The sequence below is a fragment of the Musca autumnalis genome, unplaced genomic scaffold, assembly GCF_047663935.1.
Source record: "Musca autumnalis isolate F117 unplaced genomic scaffold, ASM4766393v1 scaffold_2, whole genome shotgun sequence".
Classification (NCBI taxonomy): Eukaryota; Metazoa; Arthropoda; class Insecta; order Diptera; family Muscidae; genus Musca; species Musca autumnalis.
Genome location: NW_027411755.1, coordinates 306130 through 322765, shown reverse-complemented (window position 1 = coordinate 322765; position 16636 = coordinate 306130). Strand labels below are relative to the sequence as shown.

At 34.6% G+C, this 16636-nt stretch overlaps 1 protein-coding gene and 1 long non-coding RNA gene across 3 annotated transcripts in view; one reads left to right on the top strand and one right to left on the bottom strand.

The window, feature by feature from the left end:
- The window catches only part of sick (sickie), a 317157-nt gene that overhangs the window by 52337 nt on the left and 248184 nt on the right, over positions 1-16636 (top strand). The window contains exon 1 of one of the 2 annotated variants that reach the window (XM_073966459.1): positions 15761-15917. The exons of the other annotated variant lie outside the window; for it this stretch is intronic. The gene's annotated coding sequence lies outside the window, so the exon portion shown is untranslated. Of the gene's footprint in view, positions 1-15760; positions 15918-16636 lie in introns of those variants that run through there. 2 annotated transcript variants of the gene reach the window in all.
- LOC141393480 (uncharacterized) overlaps positions 1-16636 on the bottom strand; it is a 328761-nt gene that overhangs the window by 68439 nt on the left and 243686 nt on the right. The window lies entirely within an intron of this gene.

The following is a 16636-nucleotide window of genomic DNA, read 5'->3' as shown; positions in this document are numbered from 1 at the left end:
CGTCCGACGTTCTCGAAGGCCTTCAGGAAGTTCGACGTTTGATGATAATGAGATGTTCAATGCTTGTTGAAATTAATATAATGAAGTAATATAAATGATGATTAGGTTTCGTTGATGATCATTTCTCTAAGACTCTTATGTGTTGTTGTCGTTGTAATTAATTCTTTGCCCGCAAATATTAGGGGTAAGAAGAGTTATGTATGTTATTAATGTGATTTGATATAAAAAGATGCCTCTTTATGACTTTGGAATTTAATACTTAGAGTGTACACTTATTACTATTTTAATTATAAATTCATTTTTTTAATATTGTTTTTTTTATATTATTAACTTAGAATTTAACAATTTTTCAACATTTAGAAACCTCAATATTGTGGAATATTTGTCTATGTTGACATTGAAGATTATTATTGCTCTTAGGTAGAGTGTAATTTAACTTTGTAGGAAATTAGATGGTGATATATTTATGATTAAAATTGGTAAACAAATTTTGTAAAAAGAAATCTAGTAATCCAAGTGATAATTTGTAAATTATTGTAGGAATTGCGTGGTACGACTATACTAAAACTAAATCACTGTATGGCTTATTAAACTTATGGCGACTTTACAAAGCGTTTTTAAACAGAAACCACACTACTGTAGATTTAGATTTAATATCGCAAATACAAATTATTGAAGTCTTTTTTCACGGTTTTTGGCAATTTTTAAGAAAGTTGGTTGAATGTTGTGAGAATTATGTTTGGTCACAAAGGGGTGCACATAGAATTTAAGGCAGTTTAAACTAGTTTTACAAAACACATGGCTTGCTGCTTACGTGATACCATATGGGGCTGCATTATTCGACGATTGAAGAAGATTCTATGTTGAAGTATTTTGGTTTTGGGGAAATGCTGGCGTTGAGTTTTAAAATCCAATCAGACAACAAGCAAAGATAATCGGCACTTGAATATAAGGATGGAATCCCTCCTGGATCCCAGGAGGCGGCAAGTATGGATCCTTAGTAAAACCGTAGGTAATTTATTCTTCTTGAGGGCGTAAACGGATCACTGGCAAATTGGTGGAATACACGGAAGGGATTCCTCAAGTGGGGAAAAATCGAATGTATGGCTGCTTGGAATACTTGTAGGCGTGGAGTATCAACACAACGAGCAGTGTGTGGGCACAAAAACGTGTCTTAGAGCTCACTTATGGCTGATGCACTAAATTATGGAAGCTTACTTTCGTGAATCACTGGGAAATATTGGCAAAATTATCTGGTGCATGTATATTAACACGAGGTTGGAGCCTTTAATGTATTTAAACGATGGCACTGTAATTTTAGACAAGTAAATTGCACTTAATTTTGTATTTCTTTTAATTAAACGCTGACGAAGAATTTTAAACTTTACCTCGATTTGATTCTGCGAAAGTTTTTAAATAAATTAGTGAAACTTTAGCTTTTCGATGCGAAAGAAAAAATCTGATTTTTTTAGACTTCAATTATTAAGTTAATATTTCTTTGCACGTCTGTACTTGGTGAGGTATTTCAGAAAAAGGAAGTAGTAATTTGTCAATTGTTCTTTCTGTGTCTCTTTTCGATTGTTGTTGTTTTAGGTAATGACAGATTGACTAAGCGCTAATCGATAACTTCTTGTTTGATTAATAAACAGTAACAATTAGGAAGTGAATTTGGCGATTTTTTTGTGGGTTACCAACGAATTGATAAAAAAAAATGTTGGAAAAGTAAAATTTGGGGAAAAGTTAATGAAAATCAATATTTTCTTTGTAAACAAATTAAGTTGCATATTACAAACCGAGTAATATTTTCCTTATAGGAAGTAATATTAATCGGATGCAAAACATACTATGAGTGAAGGCTAAGGACGTATGTCCTTGGCATGAAATGTGCCAATAATTTTGCCATTAAAGTCTTCGAGGATGTAATAATTTGTGCCAAGTTTCTCCTTTATTTTTGCCTTTAAAAAGAGTGGAGAAAATTTGGAGTTAAATGCCTTCTCCGAACTGCTTTGCGCAAAATTGCGCCTAAAGACTTCTTGACCGATTGCAAATGAAATAGGTCTAGCTCTTAAATTATACTGGTGCTGGTTGCGATTATACGCCACAGCAATGTTTTTCCGAATTTTCTGCCTTATAAGCTGCATCTCGTCATCATGGGAAAGAATATCAACAGGATCATCAATCATTTGCAAATTTCTTAACAATTTATAAGAAGATCCGTGTGTTATCATATCAAACCCGAAGAGGGAATGATAAGGAGATATTTTTGTAGATTGGTGTATTGAATTTCTGAGTGCACAACTAATTGCACTCAGATTTTCGTCCCACTGCCTGTGGTCTTGCTTTAGAAAAGATCTTATGCCTGCTAATATTGAACGATTTACTCGTTCCGAAGCATTAGCTTGGGGCGAGTAAAAAGCTGTGTATGTATGGTGAATTCCAAAAGATGTCAAAAATGCATTGAACGAATTGCATTTAAATTGTGATCCATTGTCACTAACTAAGACTTCTGGAACACCGTACATATGAAATATTTGGTGTAACAGAAAATCTTCTATTTTAGAGGAAGTAAATGATCTTAAAGGGCACAGCCAATGAAATTTAGACATATGATCTAAAACGATCAAAATGCCTATATTTCCTTTCCTGCTGCGAGGATATGGACCTAACAAATCGACGTATAATTGTTGAAATGGGCGCTCAGATGTTACCTGTTTACCCATTTCGGGTTTCATTATTTGGTTTGTGGGCTTTGTAGTCTTACAAATTTCACACATTTTTATAAAGTTTTTAACATCTTTAACAAGACCAGGCCAAAAGAAACTTCGCCTTATCAAATCAAGGGTCTTTTGAATACCACCGTGACAAGCAATTGACGAGTTATGAAATCTGGATATTACACTCGGACGAAGCTTCAGAGGAATCCATAGTTTCCAGGATTTCTCTTCCTGCTCTTCATCTCCAGAGTAGTGTTGGGTTCTTATATAGACAAAATTATCCGCGATTTTGATATCGGGATATTTAGCTTCATTACCACGAATTTTCTCCTTAAGGGATGAATAATCTGGGTCATTGAAATGAGGTGAGTTTAAGTCAATTTCAGGTTCTGAGATAGTAACTGAGGAAATTTCCTCACAGTAAATCCTAGATAAAGCATCCGGTACTACATTTTCTTTACCCTTTCGATGGCTAAAGCTGAATTTATACCCCTGAAGTTTAAAAACCCAGCGGGCTAGTCTTCCTGTGAGGTCTTGTTGTCTCATCAACCACAACAAACTTGAGTGGTCGGTTATGACCTCAAACTCTTGGAGTTCTACATAGCACCGAAATTTCTTTATTGCTTCCACGACTGCCAAACATTCTCTTTCAGTGACGCTATAATTTCTTTGTGCTGAATTGAGTTTTTTGGACATATAGGCTATGGGCCTCTCGTCACCATTATCATCCAATTGGACGAGAACAGCACCAATGCCGTAGTCGCTGGCGTCACAATGAATAAAGAATTTCTTGGAAAAGTCGGGATTAAGCAAGATAGGGGCAGATGTCAAGTGCTGTTTTATTTCCCTGAATGCCTTGTCAGCTTCATCAGTCCAAGTAAACTTTTTCTTGGTTGACAATAGCTCTGTTATGGGGAAAACCTTGCTAGAGAAATTTTCGATGAATCTGCGATACCAGCCAGATAAGCCTAAAAAACCTCGAACTTGTTTCAAGTTCTTTGGGATTGGCCACGATAAAATAGACTCTATTTTCTCGGGATCTGTTTTTAAACCCCCGTGTCCTATAACAAATCCTAAATATTTGACTTCTGTAACACAGAAGTTGCTTTTCGACACGTTTATGGTGAGGTTGGCCTTTCTGAACTGGTCTGCAATTCTAACAAGTACGGCAAGGTGTGTTGGAAAATCTTCAGATACCACGACGAGATCGTCAAGATATCCAAACACACAATGTCTCAGGTCAGGGGGAATCAATTCGTCCATGAGGCGACACATTGTCTGAGGAGCATTGCACAGTCCAAATGGCATGACCACAAACTGGTAAAGGGGTCTACCAGGGACTGTGAATGCTGTCAGATGTTTGGATTGATCGGCTAAGCCGATCTGCCAAAATGCGTCCTTCAAATCGAGCTTTGATATTAGGTTGGCTTTAGGTAAACGAGCAAAGATTCCTTCAATGCTGGGGATGGGATATGCGTCTTTTTTAGTGACTGCATTTAGCTTTCTAGCATCTAAGCACAGACGGACTTTATTTGGCTTTACAACTAATCGCATGGGAGAACTCCATGGCGACGTTGAGGGTTCAATGACTCCTAAAGATAGCATTCTATCTATCTCTTTATACATAAGTTCCTCCACTGCTGGAGAAACGGGATAAAATCTTTGTTTGACCGGTTTGGCATCGCCAACATCGATCTCATGGCTTATAAGGCTAGTTCTTCCTAAACCTTGTTTTTCAAAGTTAGGAAATAAAGCTTTTACAGCTTCTAATTGTAGAGTTTCGGATGGAGTCAATGAATATTGTTGAACATTTTCGTTCTTAACGGACGAAACAGAATTTGAAACGGACGACAAATCGGACTTGAATGCAGACAGACTAGTGATATCTGACATTTTGTTGTTTTCAGACGGACAAGATATCACTACGGACTCAAATACATTTGGGGCAAGGTTGAATTCCTGCCAGAAATCCAAACCTAATATCAAACGCTGACTCAAAGTTGGGACGATCAATATTCTAAGCCTCTTAACCTGATTTTTGAAACTAACAGTGACATCTAGAAAACCTAAAACTTTTTGGTGTTTTCCATCAGCGGTTTTTACGCTGGATTTGAAAACTTTAAACTCACTAAACTGGGAAAAATCGTGTAGAGCTAAATCTGAACCAATGCATGTAACATTGGCTCCCGTATCTAAGAGGCCATGCTCTTCAAAATGCAAGAATGAAACCTTAGCATATAATCGCTTGTCTGTAGGATTGCTAAAAATTGATGAAATTCGGTATTTTGATGTGACTTTACGTCGCTTGAAATATAACCGAAGTCTAATTGTAGATCTTTTTGGTTTGGAAAAGCTGTTGGATAACGATGAAATTTCAAAAATTTGTTGTCTTTTTTGTAGATATTCAGAAAGCCTTTGATGATAAGGACGAAGTGGAACAAGGTTGACATGTCTGGGTAAGTTTTGGTCGGAATCGGGTCTTTTCAATATTGAAACAGGACAATTGTTGGTGTTAGAGAGATGAGCAGTAGTAGCAGTAGTACTACTGTCTTCAATTATTGGTTTTTTTGGACATTATTAGGGTTATGGGTATATGAACCATGGAGTTTCTTAGTGGTACATTTCAAACAGTTAGGTTTGTATATATTTCTGGCACCGCAGCCATAACAGAACACAGACCTATCTTTTAAACAATCCTCCCAGAAGTGACCTGGTTCTTGGCAGTTCCAGCACTTAACATTAGGGGGACCATGCATTACTGCAGCCACAGAAACATTCGCATTTTCTGGTTCCAAATTGTCAGTAGAGGTTTCAAAATGCTCTACTTCTGCTACATATCTTTTGGTATATGTATTATTAGTTGGTTTATTTACCAGATGGCGACGACATGTTTCATCGTTGAGAAGATTCTCTCTCATCTGAATCAATTTTCTTAAATGAGCTATTGACAGTATTGGAACATATAAGAGTTCGTGTCTTATATCTGGGCGTAAATTCCTTTTAATAATTTCAATTAGCTCATTTTCTGGAATCTGAGTACTCAACCGATCAAGTAAAGACGATATAGAATCGTAAAACGATTCGAAGCTTTCTCCCGGCTTCTGCTTCCTATTGCGAAGGTCTTCGCGAATATCAGAATCGGTGCGAAAATCTTTATACTGATAGCGGATGGCGAGGCAAAAATCTTCCCAAACAACAGAGGGCACGGTTTTGCGATAACGCCAAAACCATTCCCGAGCTTTGCCTGATAAAAGAATATTTAAGTTCTTACATATGACTGTATAGTCTTCTTCAAAATTGTCGGCTGTTAAAGATTTCACTCTGTAGAGGAACTCATCCACATCTAGGCCTTGTACTGTCCCATCAAACTGGAGGTTCCAGTTTCTGATAATGGAAGTTATCTTGTCAGATGATAAAGAAGAATTGAAATTGGGTGTAGAACTCCTTGAAGTATGTGGAAGGTCATTACTTGTTGGTTGGTTATTGGGAGGTGGTTGTGGCTCGGAAGGATGATTATTGGTATTAGAAACATTGTTATTTAAGTTAAGATTTCGCAGAAGTTTACTCATACTTGTCTCAATCATACGATTTATGAGCCCGTAGTTAATATTGTTGGTATTATTGTTGGCATTATGTTTTTGAGGGGGTTTAGAATTAGGAATATTTGCTTTATTTGTATTAGATTCGGCAGCGGTATTGTCTTCGGCAGGCATTGTGAAATTATCAAAAATATCAGGGAGTAGTAATTGATTTGAATCAAATTGTGAGTTTTTAACTGCACTTCTCGTAATATATTGTTTCGCTAATGCGCCACGCTTTCCACGATATGAGCCAGACTTTGGCCTCTGTGCTTCTTGAGACGTGTTATGGAAATCACAAGATTCGTTTTGAACTAGTTGCAAAGGTTCATTCTGTGGGTTCATAGAACGCAATTCTGATAATTGAAATGGACGTTTGCAAGAGGGGCACTCCATTGTGTTAGAAAGGTATTTTTCTAAACAATTGCGGCGAAATGAGTGATGACATTGTGCAATATACACACACTCTTGATTTTCCAATAAGTTCTCATTGCAAATTGTGCAAATTAAACCCTCTTCATTTGACCCTAAAGTGGGAGGAGGGGGAGTTCTTGCCATAGCCATATTTGTATGTTTTTATTTTTTTACCAATATCAGTTACAAAATGTGTAGGACAAGAGAAGAGATTTAAGGATTGTATAGAGAAAAATATATTCTTATTAATTTTTGGTTTTCGTATAATCAGTGGGTGTGGACCAGTAAATTTTGGTGGTAATTGAATGTATAATAAATAGATTTGGGTATGGGTGTACAAACTAAGGAATAGTTTTCTATTTTATGAACAAACCGAATAGTCTTACATTTCTTTCTTTATGTTCTGACATTTATTAGACATTGCATTCAGCTAATGTAATGTATTCCAAATAAACACAGTATCCGATGACTAAGTTCACTAAAATGTACAATTACTCCTTAAAATGGACTTTAGTATCCTGGAATCTGGGTATATAGTTGATTGCAAACCAGAGAAATTCATCTATGACACTTAATGGTCGATATACTCAAGTAACACTCAAGCAAACGAAATTCCTAAGAAGTTCAATAGAAGTATTCTCAAGCCTGTTTTCAACTAATATACTAGATTTTGGGTTATTGTATGTGAATGAAAATATAAAGGATGGAATGGTATTTTATTTGGGGAACAAAAAGTACGATTAAATTCACTTCTTCGCCCCACGTTGGGCGCCATTTCTGTAATAAACCTTTCATTATTAGCGAGTTACCTATATGAGACCGAAAAAAGATGGACGTTTTGATACTATTTTTGCGGTATCGCTTTTGGAAGATGGTATACCAATTAATGCTTTGCTGACTAAGGACTGCGGGAGCCATTGTATTCTAGCTGCAGTCGGTATTTGGGGGGGTTACGTCCTGAGTCTAACAAAACTGATTTAGTTAACAGAAAATTTTTATAGACTCCCTATTTTTTTACGTTATTCAGAAAGTATGGAAAAAATGATTATCACAAAATAAAAATCCCCTTTGATAATCCTTTGGTTGTGGCGGTTACATTCAATTACCTGGACCTCAGATGTTTTGAGATCAGCGCATGCTTGCCCACCCTTACCAATGTCCTTTTTGCGCTACTTTTAAGGACCCCTAACGCAATGTCTGGTCACACACTACCACATCTTACGAAAACACTTGTATTGGTTTTAGCAATTCATGATAATTCAAAATAATTTATTCAAGACATATTTCAAGAAATGTGGTTACAAAAATATGAACAATCAAATTATATGATTGGCATACAAATATTACAATTATGTAGTAATAATGAAATTTTTTGTGTAATACGAGCGAAAAGTTATATCTCAGAATTATTATAATATTGAATCATATATTTACAAACGTAAATTTAGAAAATAAATCTAGATGAAAATGGTGTGTTAAAGAAGCATATTTTCAATCAAGATTTTCTATTATTGTTATGATTTTATGACGGGGTAACTCTACATAAGTATGAATGAATGTTTTTTTTTCTTGAGTGAGGAAGCAAAACTAAACTGCATTCCATAACATAACAAAAATCTTACAAAATCACACAATTAGCAACAACATGAATTTTGCGTATTTTACATATTCTTTTCATTCATACTTTGGCAGAGAACAACAACAATTTGATCGTGGGAAAAAATTATTTTTTATATTGATCACTTCTCCTTCGGAACTAGAGTAAACAAAACAAAAACAACAATTTGCGTTGTTCCTCTTTTTCCATTCAATGTTTCAACGAGTAAAGAGTAAACGTAATCTACAATAAATGACCATTACACGTACTCACCAGATCGTCCGACGTTCTCGAAGGCCTTCAGGAAGTTCGACGTTTGATGATAATGAGATGTTCAATGCTTGTTGAAATTAATATAATGAAGTAATATAAATGATGATTAGGTTTCGTTGATGATCATTTCTCTAAGACTCTTATGTGTTGTTGTCGTTGTAATTAATTCTTTGCCCGCAAATATTAGGGGTAAGAAGAGTTATGTATGTTATTAATGTGATTTGATATAAAAAGATGCCTCTTTATGACTTTGGAATTTAATACTTAGAGTGTACACTTATTACTATTTTAATTATAAATTCATTTTTTTAATATTGTTTTTTTTATATTATTAACTTAGAATTTAACAATTTTTCAACATTTAGAAACCTCAATATTGTGGAATATTTGTCTATGTTGACATTGAAGATTATTATTGCTCTTAGGTAGAGTGTAATTTAACTTTGTAGGAAATTAGATGGTGATATATTTATGATTAAAATTGGTAAACAAATTTTGTAAAAAGAAATCTAGTAATCCAAGTGATAATTTGTAAATTATTGTAGGAATTGCGTGGTACGACTATACTAAAACTAAATCACTGTATGGCTTATTAAACTTATGGCGACTTTACAAAGCGTTTTTAAACAGAAACCACACTACTGTAGATTTAGATTTAATATCGCAAATACAAATTATTGAAGTCTTTTTTCACGGTTTTTGGCAATTTTTAAGAAAGTTGGTTGAATGTTGTGAGAATTATGTTTGGTCACAAAGGGGTGCACATAGAATTTAAGGCAGTTTAAACTAGTTTTACAAAACACATGGCTTGCTGCTTACGTGATACCATATGGGGCTGCATTATTCGACGATTGAAGAAGATTCTATGTTGAAGTATTTTGGTTTTGGGGAAATGCTGGCGTTGAGTTTTAAAATCCAATCAGACAACAAGCAAAGATAATCGGCACTTGAATATAAGGATGGAATCCCTCCTGGATCCCAGGAGGCGGCAAGTATGGATCCTTAGTAAAACCGTAGGTAATTTATTCTTCTTGAGGGCGTAAACGGATCACTGGCAAATTGGTGGAATACACGGAAGGGATTCCTCAAGTGGGGAAAAATCGAATGTATGGCTGCTTGGAATACTTGTAGGCGTGGAGTATCAACACAACGAGCAGTGTGTGGGCACAAAAACGTGTCTTAGAGCTCACTTATGGCTGATGCACTAAATTATGGAAGCTTACTTTCGTGAATCACTGGGAAATATTGGCAAAATTATCTGGTGCATGTATATTAACACGAGGTTGGAGCCTTTAATGTATTTAAACGATGGCACTGTAATTTTAGACAAGTAAATTGCACTTAATTTTGTATTTCTTTTAATTAAACGCTGACGAAGAATTTTAAACTTTACCTCGATTTGATTCTGCGAAAGTTTTTAAATAAATTAGTGAAACTTTAGCTTTTCGATGCGAAAGAAAAAATCTGATTTTTTTAGACTTCAATTATTAAGTTAATATTTCTTTGCACGTCTGTACTTGGTGAGGTATTTCAGAAAAAGGAAGTAGTAATTTGTCAATTGTTCTTTCTGTGTCTCTTTTCGATTGTTGTTGTTTTAGGTAATGACAGATTGACTAAGCGCTAATCGATAACTTCTTGTTTGATTAATAAACAGTAACAATTAGGAAGTGAATTTGGCGATTTTTTTGTGGGTTACCAACGAATTGATAAAAAAAAATGTTGGAAAAGTAAAATTTGGGGAAAAGTTAATGAAAATCAATATTTTCTTTGTAAACAAATTAAGTTGCATATTACATATTTCAGTTGAAACAGATCCAATATTCAATACAAGTTGTCGTTCAAAATTACGCTCTATTCCTGTTAATTTTATGGTAAATGCGGACAACACTTCTAAAATTGTTTAGGAAGTTACGTCACGATACAAAAACTATCATTTGACATTTAGATTAACCCTTCAAACGAAATCACAAAATGTTTAGTTCAAAATTGAAGAGCTAACTAAATTTACTATAGATATACAGTATCGGCCAAAACTAAAGCACCCCCTCAGTAATTTTTTTTGAAATGATAATTTTTTTATGAAAACTAAATTATAAATTTATTTTTTATTTTTCTTTTTATTTATTTATATCTTTATAATTGAAAAATACAAAAATAAGGAGATCAGAATTTAATAAACAAAAGTTAAAATTCGAAAAACATTTTGGGTCGCAAATATAAGCGGACAAAACTAAAGCACCCCCCAATTTGAGGTACAACAAAAACTATTGAAATCAATATTTCGTTGCGTATCCTCTATTCTGAATGACACAATCACATCTTTTTGGTATAGAAGATACTGAATTATTAATTACTGCAGGCGAAATAATTGATTTTCGGAAAATTTAGCTTAAATCCTCAAAATACTGAAAATCGAAAGGTACCATTATATGAAGGCTATACCCAAACGTGGACCCAGGTCCACGATTTTTGATGGATATTTTTTTGTGACCACTAAGAACCCTAAGTACCAAATTACAGCTAATTTAGTAGGAAAATGTGGCTTAAATATCCGAAATACCGAAGATCGGAAGGTACCGCTATAAGGGGGCTATACCAAAACATTAACCGATATTGTTCATATTCATCCAAAAATTATGCTACAGCATTCCCTGGTCAAATACTAAATCCCTTAGGTTTAAAAATGATCAAAAGAACGAATGGCAGAAGAACGATAGACGCCGGCTTATTCAGTCGACGACCAGCAAAAAACCTTCAGCCTCCATGTTTTACAGCGTCATTGCAATATATAGGATTTAACGGTTGCCCATTTGGTCCAAGCCTTTTACCATCTGAATACTTTAAATTAAACATAGATTCATCGGAAAACAGTTCAAATGGGTCTTGGCGAATGCCAGTCTGACTCCTTCATTTTTAGTCGATATGAAAGGTTTTTTTGCTGGTCGTCGACTGAATAAGCCGGCGTCTATCGTTCTTCTGCAATTCGTTCTTTTGCTAATTTTTAAACGTTAGCGTATTGTATTTGGCTAGTGGATGCTGTAGCATCATTTTTTGATGAATATGAACAATATCGGCTAATGTTTTGGTATAGCCCCCTTATAGCGGTACTTTCCGATCTTCGGTATTTCGGATATTTAAGCCACATTTTCCTACTAAATTAGCTGTAATTTGGTACTTAGGGTTCGTAGTGGTCACAAAACATATCCACAAAAATCGTGGACCTGGGTCCACGTTTGGGTATAGCCTCCATATAACGGTACCTTCCGATTTTCAGTATTTTGAGGATTTAAGCTAAATTTTCCGAAAATCAATTATTTCGCCTGCAGTAATTAATAATTTAGTATCTTCTATACCAAAAAGATGTGATTGTGTCATTCGGAATAGAGGATACGCAACGAAATATTGATTTCAATAGTTTTTGTTGTACCTCAAATTGGGGGGTGCTTTAGTTTTGTCCGCTTATATTTGCGACCTAAAATGTTTTTTGAATTTTAACTTTTGTTTATTAAATTCTGATCTCCTTATTTTTGTATTTTTCAATTATAAAGATATAAATAAATAAAAAGAAAAACAAAAAATAAATTTATAATTTAGTTTTCATAAAAAGTTATCATTTCAAAAAAATTTACTGAGGGGGTGCTTTAGTTTTGGCCGATACTGTACATTTAAGATTCTCAGGCAACTGGCAACCCTATTTTCATTGTTCAATGCTCCGAAATATTTGTATTCGGTATCCCTAACTCTGCCCAAAACTGTGCCAGGTATGCTCTCATTCTCTCTTTGAATTTCCTTACTGAACTTTCCTTTGTAACTTACTTTCAATAAACACTTGTTAACTGAGCATCAACCAATACTGTTGTCCTTGGTAAGCGGTCGTTCCTGGTCAAAGAATTCAATAAAGAACTATTATTGTTCTTGCTTTCAAATCCTAATACATTGCATTTTTATACCCTCAGCCTTTAGGCTATGAAGGGTATATACACTTTCATACGGGCAAAATGTGCCTCATCGAAATAATGGTTTTAGACCCCAAGTATGTTTGGACGAAATGTGTTTCAGACAATTTGGAGTCGATTGAGCAATGTCCGTCCGTCTGTCTGTCTGTCTGTCTGGCTGGAGCGCACGATAACTCTCGAAGAGATGAACCGATTCGGTTCAAATTTTGGCTTTCGTAATATTTTGTCCAAACTTAGTTTAAGTTCGAAGATGAGCTATATCGGTCCACTCCTTCCGGTACCTCCCCCACAAAAGTTCGAAAATGTTCGGAAAATTTGTACGCACGATAACTCTTGAAGGGTGTAACCGATTTGGTCCATACTTTGACCATCGTGGAGCGTGTATCAGACTTAGATCAGGTTTTAATATGGACTCAATCGGTCCACTCCGTCGGGTACCTCCCACACAAAATTTTGGAAAAGTTCAGTTTAGGAACATCTCTCGAATCGCTTTGATTTTTGCTTTAGCAACTTGTATTCACTGCCTTCCATACGACGGTATAAGTTTCATCAGGGGCAAGTCCATACTTCCTGAGAAAATAGCCTGAAAGTTGCAAAAAACCCCTATGACACCGTGTGAGGAGATTGGAGGGCAAAATAACTCTCGAACAGGTCTGCCGATTCGGTCCAAAGTTTGGCCTTAGTAATATTTTGTCCAAACATAGTTTAAGTTCGAAGATAAGCCATATCGGTCCACTCCTTCAGGTACCACCCCCAAAAAAGTTCAAAAATGTTCGGAAAAATTGTGCGTACGATAACTCTTGAAGAGAGTGGCCGAATTGGTCCATACTTTACACATCCTAATATATCTACCAGATATAGATCAGGTTCAAATATGGACTATATTTGTCCACTCCATCCGGTACCTCCCACTCAAAATTTCGGATACATGTTCACTTTAAAACCTGCTTTCGAATCACTTTGATTTTTGTTGAAGCAACTTGCATTGCTGCCTCAATTGCGATGGTAAAAGTTGTTTCAGGGGCAAGTTCATACTTCTTGAGCAAACATCCCTGAAGTTCTAAAAAACCCCTATGGTACCATATGTAGTGGCTGGAGATCCATTCTTTTTAGTATCTCCTCCGCAAAACTTTTGATATTAAATTCTAATCAACATTTTTGTCAGTTCAAACGCCGAAAATTTTTAAAACTCCCTAAATACATGCGTTTTTTGGAAAAAAAATTGTTTCAATATACACAGGCTGAGGGTATATCTCTGTCGGCAAAGCCGACTGATACTTTTTTACTTGTTCTTTCCTCTTTTCCATTTCTATATTTCTTGGTGGATGAATTTTGAGGAAAATATTTCCATAACTGAAATATTTTCGAGGCTCACGGCAAGAATCCAACCGCCCTTCTTTTTAGTGAGAACACCCACGTTTGGCGTTTTCACAGGTATTAAAAATGTCGTTGCAGTTTTTTTTTTTGATTCGGCTCATAATAACATAACCCCTTATTTGTATGAAATTTTAAAAGACAATGACAATTTTGGTTCCTTCTTATTTCACATACTTTGAAGGACTTGGCCTGATTTAATATTTTTAATTGGTTAATTCTTATCAGAAACATAATATTCTCAAAAACAAGTTCTATTTATGTTGACATTTGAACATTACAGTGTAACAATCAAATAAAAAGCAAGCTGAAAATGTTTGCATAAATGATGGTGTTGGTGTTTAATCCTTTTACAACAAATCACAGTCAGTGATGAGTTGGCTCGAATTACACATCCTTGACATTTGCATTAATAACGTTGGACATTGACTGTAATGATAAAATGACTAGTGCTGAATGTCTGTCTACTTGTCTGTTCAGCCCTTAACTGGGAGTATTGCTCATAAAGCTTATTTGTATTGAATACATAAATCTTATTTGTATTAGAAAAAATTATTTAATGAAAATACAGTGGGACTATTTGGGACTGGGGTACATTTCCAACACCAGTTACACTGGTCAGCAGGACGTTTGTTTCATCCGAATTTTTTGGTCTTCTAACTCAAATTGGCGAATTATTTTTAAATCCGGAAGTAGTTTTTTCCAGCAGATCTTGTTTTTGAGATATAGATTAGGACTCAAAACATTTGTTTAAACATGAGCTTGTTAGAAGATTTCATGTACTCGATTCAAACTGTTTTTTTCTATATTTATCGTGAATATACGGCGCAAAATATAAAAGATTCATGCCGGACATATAAACTAAAATGAAACTAAAATTACATCATCAGGACAATCCGTGGGTATCTTATATTGTATGTCAAAATGCATAGAATGTCTACGACTATCGTAAATACAGTTGTAATGAATATTGTTATTAGCATTGTTTGTTGGAAAGAAATGCATCAGCTATGTGATGAAGCAAACTTTTGAAGATATGTATGTACATTAGAGCGACCCAAAATTCTGGTCCGATTTTCATAAATTTTTGTAGAAATCGTTTTTTAACCACAGCAATGAACTGATAAAGTTTTTTTTGTGGCTGTTAGAGAATTTTTGTAAAAATTCACCTTTGGCCTCATACAAATTACTATGGAAACAAAGATCGATAAGTTGGCACGGGTTAATGTTAACCGATGTCCATAAAATGTCATATACCTATAAGGTTTTTGGATCAAATGGATAAAATTTTGGAGGTAGGAGTTAAAAAAAAAATATTTTTTTTTGGGTCGCTCTAATGTATATATAACTTGTCTTTGTAAAAACGTTGTCTCCCTTTCATTTTTCGCTAGTAATTTTGTAATAATTATAACGTAAAGTTTGTCAAAAAAGAATTTTTATTACTTCATTTTTTCGTTGTGGACATAACGGAATTATCAAATAATTGACACTTATTAAAAAGTACTGTTCATGATTTCCCCTCCACGAAAAGGAGAAATATCCCAACGAATTGTTCAACCCCCTTATATTGGAAAAAGGATTCTATGGTAAGCAAAGTAATTCGTGACGTCATTAAAACAACCTGTTAGTCAAACCGTGTGCATTCGGGTAACCAAAACAATCGGATGTATACATTTCCACAATAACAACACAGAAATATCCCCTCATTGTAAAGGACTTTTTAAGCCATTTCAGTTGAGAATGCGAAGGTCAACAAGCTGCTGTCACAGTAGCAATGTGAGAGACAATAACAGAGAAAACTGCCACAACATTTCCAATTAGAATGTTCTCTCCCATCGAGAGAGAATTTCCCTCCAAGTTCTTTGAATGGAGGAAAGCCAGGATAAGGCTTGTGTAATTTACTGACAATTCAGTTACCGGTTGTTTGCGAAGGAAGAAACACATAACGATAAAGCAAAACGGATTATAATTCTTATTTGACAATAGCGCGAACGAAATGTGAAGTATAAATGTAAAATATTTTTTTTTTTTTGAATCCTTACGATATTCGGCAGTGTGAGTGAGCGTTTCTTTTAAACCTGTTGGAAGAAGCATTGGATTATTTATAAATACCTCCAGGCGATCAAATAATTAGTAAAGGAATTAAAAATTGCAATGAAGCAAAAGAAATTTTTCAAATAAAGTTATAATTGTTGAAGTTTTTAAAATATGTTAGTATAAATTAACTGTGAAAAGCCAATCGATTCTAATATAATAACAATATAACGAAACTAATATCATTTGGAAATCATTCAAATAGAAAAAAGGAAAATTTTCGAAAGAAAAATAAAATATTTAATTTAAACTAATTAGTTGAACGAAAATTAAATGATTTCCGATAAAAAATAAAATAATTGCAGCATCCAGCATTCGAAGAAAGTGATTCTGCATCTTTTCGATAAAATTATACCAGACATAGAAGCTTTGAAACGTATAACATGTTCCAGTGATAAATAATAATAATAATTAAGTCATTTCGATAATAAAATACGCGAAGTGTATTCAACTGAATATTGTGAATATAGTGAATGTAATGCAATAAAAGAAAAATTAAAGGTTAACGCACTTAAAATCTGCAGAAATCAAAGCATGTTGATCAAAGTGTTACAGGCATTCATAGCGCAGGAAACACAATAAGGAATAAATTCGCCGATTGTAATGGTGTTAAAATGTGTTAAAGTGGATTACAAA